Raw genomic sequence first — 10,101 nt, 5'->3', positions numbered from 1 at the left:
GTCAGGTAATGAGGATGCATTAGCTGGATTCAAACCTTCAACATTTATTTCTGGTAACTCTAGAAAACGCTGAACAACAATAAGAATGGAAGCTTTCTCTTCCTCATACAACTGTGTGAGGAAGGGATTGAGTTCTTGGTGGACAAATAGGTTTTTAACAGTAAAGTCCAATGGTTTAAGTCCCACCTCCAGGTAAACGTCCATCAGTGGTGACCTTGGTGAAATTGGCAACAAGGGGCATTCCCACCTCTTGGAATGGGCTGGTCCCAGCTGTGGTGATTCCTGGTTCCTGGTATCCCTGTCACCCAGGCTGTGGCATCTCAGTGTCTCCTTGTACCTATATCCTCACTTCCTTCTCTCCTTTCTCTCCCTCTCTGTCTTAGTCCTCTCTTATCTAATCTTTCCCCACTCTCAGGCTTCCTTTTCTCCCCAGTAAGATGGCTTTACTGGCACTTCCCATTTCCCTATGTCTGCCTCCTTCTTCAGCACCATGATCTTCTCTGATTTATTAGTCTACGGGTTCTCGAGCAAAATCTACTCCCACTCTGGTGGAAGGATTTTGGGCTTTACTTTCGTATCTGCTTCTTTCACCTCCATTAACTTCTTCTTCGACTCTACCTTCTTAAATACCTTCTCTTGCACTCCTGCCTTTTCTAACATGGTATTCACTCCCCCCCCACTATTTTCCCCACCTTTTCTGTCTCCCTCTTTGGTTCCTCTCATTTTCCAGTAGAGGTCTTCACCCTTCTCTCCATTTTAGGCTCCTCTGGTTTAGGGTAGTACTTTTCTTTAAGAGAAGGGACAGCGCTTGGGGAGGGACACTGTCAAGCCTGCCCCCAATCTAGCTCAGTGGTTTAGGTAGGAGTTTGATTTCCCACCATGCCTTCTGTGAGTAGAGCCTGCCTGTGTGGCCTTGGGCAAGGAGCACAATCCCAGGATGCCCCCAGAAGAAGGGAATGGTGAAGCACTTCTGAGAACCTGGAAAACATTGAAGAGCGTCACGATGAGCCAGAATTGACTTGATGGAACATACTCATTATTCCTGAATCATCCCAATCTGTTAGAAATTCTACAGGGGGATATATGACTGTGTTTCATATTTTCATTTGAATATCCAGGCCAAATACAATGCTTATTCTGGTGCAATTGCCTTCTTTGCATTAAGTAACCTAGACTTTGAGAGTGTCACCCCAACATCAAGGAAGACTCAGTCATCCTTTTTTGTCTGTGCAACTGACCTTGTACCTGATATAGCTGGTGTTCTGTTTATTCACTGTTTTCCTTTCCTTGCTTAATTTGCAAACAGACAGAGTCCAAAGCCACAGTTTTTCTTTTGATAGCAGTGCAAATTAAGTTATAAATTCCTGTGCTCCTTCAAATTAAATTGACTTGGCAGTTATGGAAATGATGCTTTGCTGCCTCCTGGAAGGCCAGCTGTGATATGGACTTCTTACAGAGTTTGGGAAAGTTTACTTTTTAAACTCTATCATCTAGATTCTGAGAGTTTTAGTTAAGGGAAAAAAAAGGGAGAAAGGCAATTCTCCTCCCCTGCAAATCCAGTTTCTTAAAAGGCTTGTTTGCTAATGGTAGAAGATAGCAGTTCCAGACTCTGATGTCCTTGCCATCTCTCTGTCTGCTGTTCATCCAACAGGGTTGTGGGGTTTTTTTGTATGCAAAAGCACCCACAAGAGTCTCTGAAAATTCCAAATGACCACCAGTACCAAAAAAAACATGGAGGGGGGGACTCAGAACCATTTCTGACTGTCAATGATCCTCTAGTCTCAAGGAGAGATAATTTCCTATTGCAATCTATGGTCCTTGACCAGATTTCAAAAGAGCAGTTCAGATCTTGGGCAAGAGCAGTCTGTTTGCCTGATGAGCAACCAGTGAGTGCAAAGGGAAATGGAAAGAGAGGGAGGGAAAGGAAAGGAGGTCACAGAAAAAGGGATAACAGGTGGCTTCAGTCACCACCTACTTCAGTCCTGCTAGCGGATAGTATCTGCCCTTTCTCCAACAGACACACTCCTTTAAGAACTTTGAAAGCTACTTTTTGCGGCATACAATTTCCCCACCCACCCACCCACCAGTGTTTTAATGGCAGTGTTGTGGCAATGGGTAGCTCCTGTTTCAAGGGGCTGTGAATCCATTTCAGGTTTTAGTCTATACTTTATAGCACCTATCCAGGGTGATGAAACTATTTGCGGGGTTAGGATTTTACCTCTGGGAAGGCTTCTGTAAAGTGTGGGCTAAAACCTAGAATGGATTCATAGCACTTGGAAACCCATTAGCTGTCACTAAGACAGGGGCCATGTTGCTTGGTGGAGGGAGTGTTTGGGAGTTATAACCTTAAACAGAACCTTTGCTAAATTCTCCCCTGCCCTGCTAGATCATTTTCTGCACAGACATGTCTTGCTGATGTTGCAGCCTACTTAAATTATCTGTCACTTTGTGAGCTCTCTAGAGAATAACATTGAAGGCCTTCAAGTTATAGGCCCCATGGGTGCTGTAGCTGTCATTTGCTCAAGTGCTCTTCTCTCATCATGCCTTGGGGAAGTACCAGCAGTGCCGGAAAGGTTGGGGACCAATGTAAACAGATGCCAGTTCCCAAAAGCCCCTTATAATTAAAAAATAAAAATAAAAAGTCATTCTCTGTTAACTCCAAAAAGGACTTTTCATCTGGGGCTGAGAGCTGACTGATGGGGCTCCAACTCCATAAACATATGGCTGCTTGTCAAAATATCTCCGTTAATTTCATTTGGCAGCATAATATTTCATAGGGGTAGACCAGCCTTTTCCAATATGGCACTCTCTGGATGGTTCAAATTACAACACCCACTATTCCTTCCTACTCAGAGCAATGATAAAGGTGTGGAACACTAGTGCACATCTGCTTTGTTTCCCATTTTTCTGTGGAAAAGACAGAAATGGTCCTAAAGAAACAGAAGAGCATATTTTCACTGATAATTTGATTTTTTACCAGCTACGCTGAAGGCTCTCAGTTCTTTGTTGTATCGACTTTTTGAAGACCCCCGTGCAGATACATGTGTAAAAATCACTGCATGTAGGTACTAGAATAGCCAAAATCCTGTTTCTTAGCATAGCAAATTGTACTAGAATGGGCCCATTGAATCAATGGGGATGTATTGAATCAACTCCTCTAAGTTCAATGGATTCAAATCAGCCTACTCTTAACTATGACTTACTAAGTCTTGCTTAAATCATTGGAGCTTATGAAGAAATTGGATCACCACATCCCCATTGATTCAATGGGCCTACTCTAGTAGGATTTACTACAGTAAGCGACTGGATTTTGGCTAATGCATTGCACATTACTTCTTGGCTGTCAGGTTGCTCATTGCTTAACTAGTGTTTCTCTCAGCTAATTCATTCTCTTGAGCACTGGTAACACATTGTGTTGTCTCTACCAACAATCCAGAAAAGCACAGAATACTCGCTGGTCCTCTGTTGTGGCCAGTCCTGATACTGCACTTTCCCAATTAAAAGACAATACAAAAACATAGTTCCTTTGCCCTTGATAACAGAGTAGCAAAAAATCTGAAAATGCCCCTAATGTGCCTTGAAATACCTTCAAAAAGTAACCTTTGAAAGCAAATATGCATTACACCTAAATAAGTCACGTGTTATCTGTTACAGCTAAAAATTAACTGTGTAACTACAGGTGACATCCTTGCTATCCATGATGTAACTAGTTGCAAGTGACTACATAACTTGCAATTAGTAACTTTCAAGTTCTGGTGTAGTCCTATTCAGTGTTACATGATCTAAGAGCAAGAAAGCAAAACATTGAGACTCAGAAGCACCATCCCTGTCGTTCTTTTCACTTTCCTCATGACGACAGTGATGATCTTCAGAAGAGAGACTACACATGGAGGCTCTTCACATAATAAGGAATCTATGATACAATCTTGAGATGCATTTTCAATTCTCCCCCCCCCCGAGAAAGGATTGTGAAACATGCACACACCACAGGACACTTGCACTCTAGTTTGCGTATTGAGAGAGGAAGTGGGCCTTTCTTGGGCACTCATTAAAACAGGACTCAAATGATATTCTCTATTGCTGTGCTTGTGTTCAGACAGGCAGACAACAGCTTTGGAGAAGGAGACAGATGTGAAAGATGTGATTACAGAAGAAGGAAAGGGGGGAAGCACACTCCCTGTCTCTGTCTGCAACACACCCGAAAAGGCAATGAGTTATAGCAGCTTTTGTTTTTCTGATGGCGGCTGGTTATGATGGGAGGGAGCCCTTGAAGAAGGCAAACAGAGGTAGAGTAGCAGGAAAAAAGCTCATAGGGCAGTTTCACAGATGCTTGTGCAGGAGTTTGCATGAGAGATCGTCAATCACATCATGGTTGTACAAGAACTTGTGCAGATCCTTGCACAAGCGGAAGGGTATGTTTAGGTCGCTTTCATTTTTCTCCTACAGTACTCTAGGATGAAATGTAAAATAGGAAGAGGAGGAAGGCGTTGCAGTTTTCCACATGCAAGAAGGTACCTTTGCCTACAATTCCTTGTTGCTTTCATTGAAGGGCCTAGTTACCGTATTTTTCACTCCATAAGACACACCTTTCCATAAGACGCACCAATTTTTTAGGAGAAGAAAACAGGAAAATATAATCTGTTTTCTTCGCTCCATAAGACGCACAGACTTTCCACCCCCCTGTTTTATGGGAAAAAGTGCGTCTTATGGTGCGAAAAATATGGTAAATGTCAGCCGAAAGGAAATATCATGGTTTGACAGAGGTATGGAGCATGTTAACTGATCCCAAGACCTCCCTCGCAGAATAAGAGTCCCTTCTCTGAGGGAATATAACCACCTTTAAAAAAAAAATATATGCTTTGCTCTATAGTTGGAAGAGCACTCGAAATGGCTTTTGTAGGTATGAAAAAGGAAGACTGTCCCTTCCCTCAGGCTTACAGGCTGAAAAACACTATTCTTCCTCCGGCTGCTGGATTGAATGCTGGATGACAGGTATAGAAAAGGCAAAGCTCCCTGAGCTGATGGTCGATGGTAGCTCTCTTCTCATTTTCTCCCTCTCTATTGTATCCCATAAGCCATAATTTATCTCTCAATAATACTGGCCTTGTGGCCATAACATCATCCTTCACACAACGTCAGTTGGTCGGTCGGTCTCAGTTATACAAGGTCAATAAATAAAACACAGTTAGCTAGAACAGCATCCATTCATTTCAAGAGAGATGGAAATCTGGGCCTTTAAAGACTATCTAGAAACAGGAGGGATCCCCACATGCTTCCCTATAGCAAGGCATTACAGAAAAATGGGGAAACCACAGAAAAGACTCAATGTCTTGTGCTCACCTGTCTCATAAGTTCTATTGATGGCCATGAAATGAGGACTTTTGTGACCATTCTTAGCAAGGAGATTCATACAGGTACAGTTGGTCTTTCAAACAACCTGGTTCTTTTACACCTTTAATGTGATGACCAGCATTTTAATCTGGGTTTAGAAACACACCAAACAGTACAGCTAGTACTGTATCATACATACATAGCTTTATAGATATTAACTGTATGACCTTGTTGTGTTTCTTCTCAACAAATAAGTCCATACACTTTAAGCTTCCCTTGTTCAGGGAAGTATTTCATCTGTTTAGTTGTAGTAGAAGGAAACTGCTGTTCTACTGCACTGTTATATGCTACTTTACTGTTCACACATTATTTTCCCACCTCATTTTATTGAAAGGTCTGTTTACGGCAATCCTAGGGTTAAAAACCAAAAACATACTGCCCACTCTCAATCAGAGCTTCAACCAAAACTGATGGTAAATTATGATGCAAAGACGCTGTTGCTGCAGTGGGAAAAACCCCCTTGAACATTTGGACAATTAGGCTGAAATTAACATAAACTGTTGTTGAAAAAATTATTCACAGAAGAATCAAAAGCGAGAGATGTTGCTGCAATACATATTATTTGCATTTATTTTGGAAAGGATTATTCAAAACATTTCTGTAGATTGTCACAGTTCGCTGCAGAATTTCAGCAGGCAAGAGAATAAGAGGAAGAGAGGCTAACAGAGCAGGTACACAATGTTAGACCTCTGCATTGAAAGCAGCCCTAGGATCAAGTGATCTTAGGTTATATTTTGTAGTTTAGGCATAGCTGCATTTCCCTATTCCTTCCTTGAATCAGATTTTCTATCGGGAACTTGGCCTCTGCATCCACTTCTCAATTGATGTCCCAATGTGTTACAAATGCACCCCCATGTGGTGAAAGTGAGATTCCTTTGTATTGTAGGCAGTGGTCATTTTGAAGCACTTTGACTGATGAGAGTTGGATCTCAGTTTCCCATCGAGGCACATATCTAAAAATGATGATTGCAGACAAATTATCCTTGCAGAGGTATGCTGATCAAAATTAATGGTATGACAAACTCACCCTTCTCTATGGAATGAAATGACTTCCCTGTGGAAAAAACAACTCTACAATATTTTCAATGCCACGTCTTTGTGGAAGTTGTGGTTGTTTCAGTGCAGTGGCTCCCAATATTGGATCTCCAAATATTCTGTACTAAAACTCTCAGCCTTCAACACTAGTTGTGTTAGCCAGGATTTCTGGGAGTTGTAGACAAAGAACATTTGGGGACATAAAGTTGGCAACCACTGCTTTAGTGGGTTATATCCAGTTCCAGTTAAGTCACCCTTTAGTCTCTCTGAAAGGGATGGTCAAGTTAGTCATGACAATCTTAAACCCCATTGGCTTTAATGGGATGAAGCATGACTGACTAAATTCTACTGTGAGGTGACCATCTTGAACAGAAGAGGCTGAGTGGGGGGAAGGGGAGGTAGTAACAGTTCTCTTTTAAGTTTATTATGTTTGTGGACAGAGCCGTATATATTATTGACTCCCTTCCTTCAAAAGCGGTTATTTTGTCTCAGCTGAGCTTGAAGAAATTATCCCATCACCAGAATGAAAATTAAGACTTACCTGTCAGTCTGGCGGGTTTCTCGGGACAGCACTACAAGGGAGTGTCATCTTAGTCCTTTGCTTTAGGTAGCAAATAAATAAATAAATAAATAAATAAATAAATAAATAAATAAATAAATAAATAAATAAATAAATAAATAAATAAATAAAAATAAAAATAAAAATAAAATAAAATAAAATAAAATAAAATAGGGCTGTTCCTGGATTAACTTAGCCTGGATCCAACCCAATAAAAGTCATCTTCCTCCAGAATTTTATAGCTGGAGAAACTGGGTTTAAAGAAAAGAAAGAAGACATGGAGAAGATAGCAAGAGTTTCAGATATATCAGGGAGACAGAGCTAAAGTTAACTGTCAAGTCAGTTCTAGATGCCCTGGTCTATGACATAGAAAAGCAAAGACATTTCATGTTCACAGTTGTTCTGAAAAATGATCCAGCCTGAGACATTTTGCTGCCTGAGGTGTAAGATAAAATAGTGCACTCTCTCTCTCTCTCTCTCTCCAAATATGGAAACTGCTCAGAAGGATAGCTAATCTTACTTCAGCTCTGCTCTCTCTCTCTCTCTCTCTCTCTCTCTCTCTCTCTCACACACACACACACACACACACACACACACACACACTACACACACACACACACACACACACACACACACACCCCAGATATGGAAACTGCTCAGAAGGATAGCTAATCTTACTTCAGCTCTGCTCTCTCTCTCTCTCTCTCTCTCTCTCTCTCTCTCTCACACACACACACACACACACACACACACACACACACACACACACACACACACACACACACACACACACACACACACACACACACACACACACACACACACACACACACACACACACACACACATACACCCCAGATATGGAAACTGCTCAGAGGGATAGCTAATCTTACTTCAACTCTGGTGATGGAAACACTTTTCAGCATGGAAAGGACAGCAAAGCGGAGTCAGGAGTGCAGTGGGGCATCTACAGCTCTGTTTTTCCTGCTGTTCCCTCACCACTTGCTGTCTGAGGCAACCTCCTAATTTTGCCTAATGCTGGGGCCAGCCCTGTCTGAAGAAGAGTGGATTCTTGGTATCCATTTCTCTTTCTCCCTTCTGCTCCCCCACCTTGTTTATATCTCATTTGTACAACAAGAACATAATACTGTATAGCCTTCATCATGCATTACAGCTGTTTGAGAAAATGCGTGCTTCATTAGTAAGAGCAAGTCATCTTTAAAAAACAACAACAACCAAAGAATTCAAAGACTTTCTGTTTCATTAGCAAGCCCAGAAGATGAGAGGGACTCTTGATTTCAGCAGGTGCTTGCTATTCTGTTCTTCTCTATGCTTTTCTGTCTTCTCCATTTGCTAGCAGCTGCCACCCCCTCACATTATTGATGTCATGGTGTGTGTGTGTGTGTTTCATTTTCCTCCTCACTTTCATCTTCTCAAATTGCTGAGATTTAAAACATCAGCCATATGGCTACTGGTTTCTCTTATAGAAGTATTTGCCTGTTAATGTGATTGTTCAGAATGCGGCAGATAAACGGGAAATTGCAGGTATGTTGAAAACAGCATAGGGGATGTAAAAGGTGAGGAGGGGGAGAGGCAAGAGGGAATGATATTTACCACAAGAGAATGATGCACATGGGGGAAAAGGTGGTAGAGTGATTACAGAGATGTTTGCTGCATGATATATATACATAGGTACAGATCTCATTGCATATGATCATGAGAGGAAAAATTTGACATGTCAGAAAAGAAATGAAAAGCAATGGAAGAAATAAGATCTCTTAACATAGATTGCCACAGTTAATGGCATGTTCTTTTCAACACTCTTTGTAAGGCAAAGATCAGATATTAGGAGATTTTGCTGTAGAGGAAAGATTCCAAAATGTACAGAGAAACACAAGAGTTTATGTATCTTTTACATAATGCAACAATTACAAGATGAAATTAATTCTTCAAAGCCAAAGGTTAGATTTTCTATATCCACTTTCCAGCTGAGTTCACCTGAGGCCTACAACTAGATGGCCCAGAGTAACACTGAGTTTCCGAAGAAGAGAAAACCATGAAGAAAAAAAATGCAGGACATTTCTTCAGGCCTTGGGATCCCACAAGATGAGATGTTGATTCCATATCTAGAAGCAGTGCACCCATAAGAGGAAAGGCTTGTCTGCTTATTCTAGCAGGAGCATGCCTCAATCCACATTTGGCAAATTAGTTTGCTTTTGTGTTGTAACATGTCAGCTATCAACTAGGACAGTGGTTCTTAACGTGGGCGATAATGCCCCCCAGGGGGCGATTTCATTTTTCAGGGGGGTGGTAGAACGAAAAGGGGCGGTGTGGGGGCGCTGGAGCAGAAGGGGGGCGGTAGGGAGGCGCTGGAGCAAGCCAAACCTGTTAAGATGGCTGCAGCCTTTTTACAGTGTGCATGAATATATATTTTTCTCCAATCTTAATTTAGTTTCAGAGTTTTCATCTTGAAACTTTTAGTTCCTGCATTGTGGTTTGTTTTTATGCCCTTTTTATATTTCTTTTTGCATCTTAAAATTCGCTTGCAACTAAATCATTAAATGTTACTTTTTGGGGGCATTTCATTTTCTTGGAATTGAATTTTGTTTTCAGGGGTCATTGGATTTAAGTGTAATAAATAAATAAATAAATAAATAAATAAATAAATAAATAAATAAATAAAAGATATCATCGCCGCAGGGAGGGGGGCGATGATAACTTCCTCAATGGCTCAAGGGGGCGTTTCTTTCAAAAAGGTTAAGAAACACTGAACTAGGAGATAGCACATCTTTGTTTGCACATTTGATCTCTCAGGTAGTATTTCCTATTGCCTGAAAGAAGAACCCCTGTAAGAGGAAGAAAGACACATTTTCCTGAATGTATGAGCTGACTTTCTGGAGCTGTCTGGCAGAATAGAAAACATCTTCACCCTATGTTAAGGTATATAGCGTCCAAGCCTAGTCAAGTCATTTTGACAATAGAAGAACAAACACACAAGCACTCCTCCCTCTCTTGTAACTGGGAGCAAAAATAAAATAATACATAATAAGCAACAAATCTGCTGCCCAGTCGTGACAAACATAATCTGCTGTCTGAGTCAGCCATCTTGCTCTCCC

This window comes from Pogona vitticeps, chromosome 1 (genome assembly GCF_051106095.1).
Source record: "Pogona vitticeps strain Pit_001003342236 chromosome 1, PviZW2.1, whole genome shotgun sequence".
NCBI classification, from domain to species: Eukaryota; Metazoa; Chordata; class Lepidosauria; order Squamata; family Agamidae; genus Pogona; species Pogona vitticeps.
Note: the sequence above shows the minus strand (reverse complement) of the source record.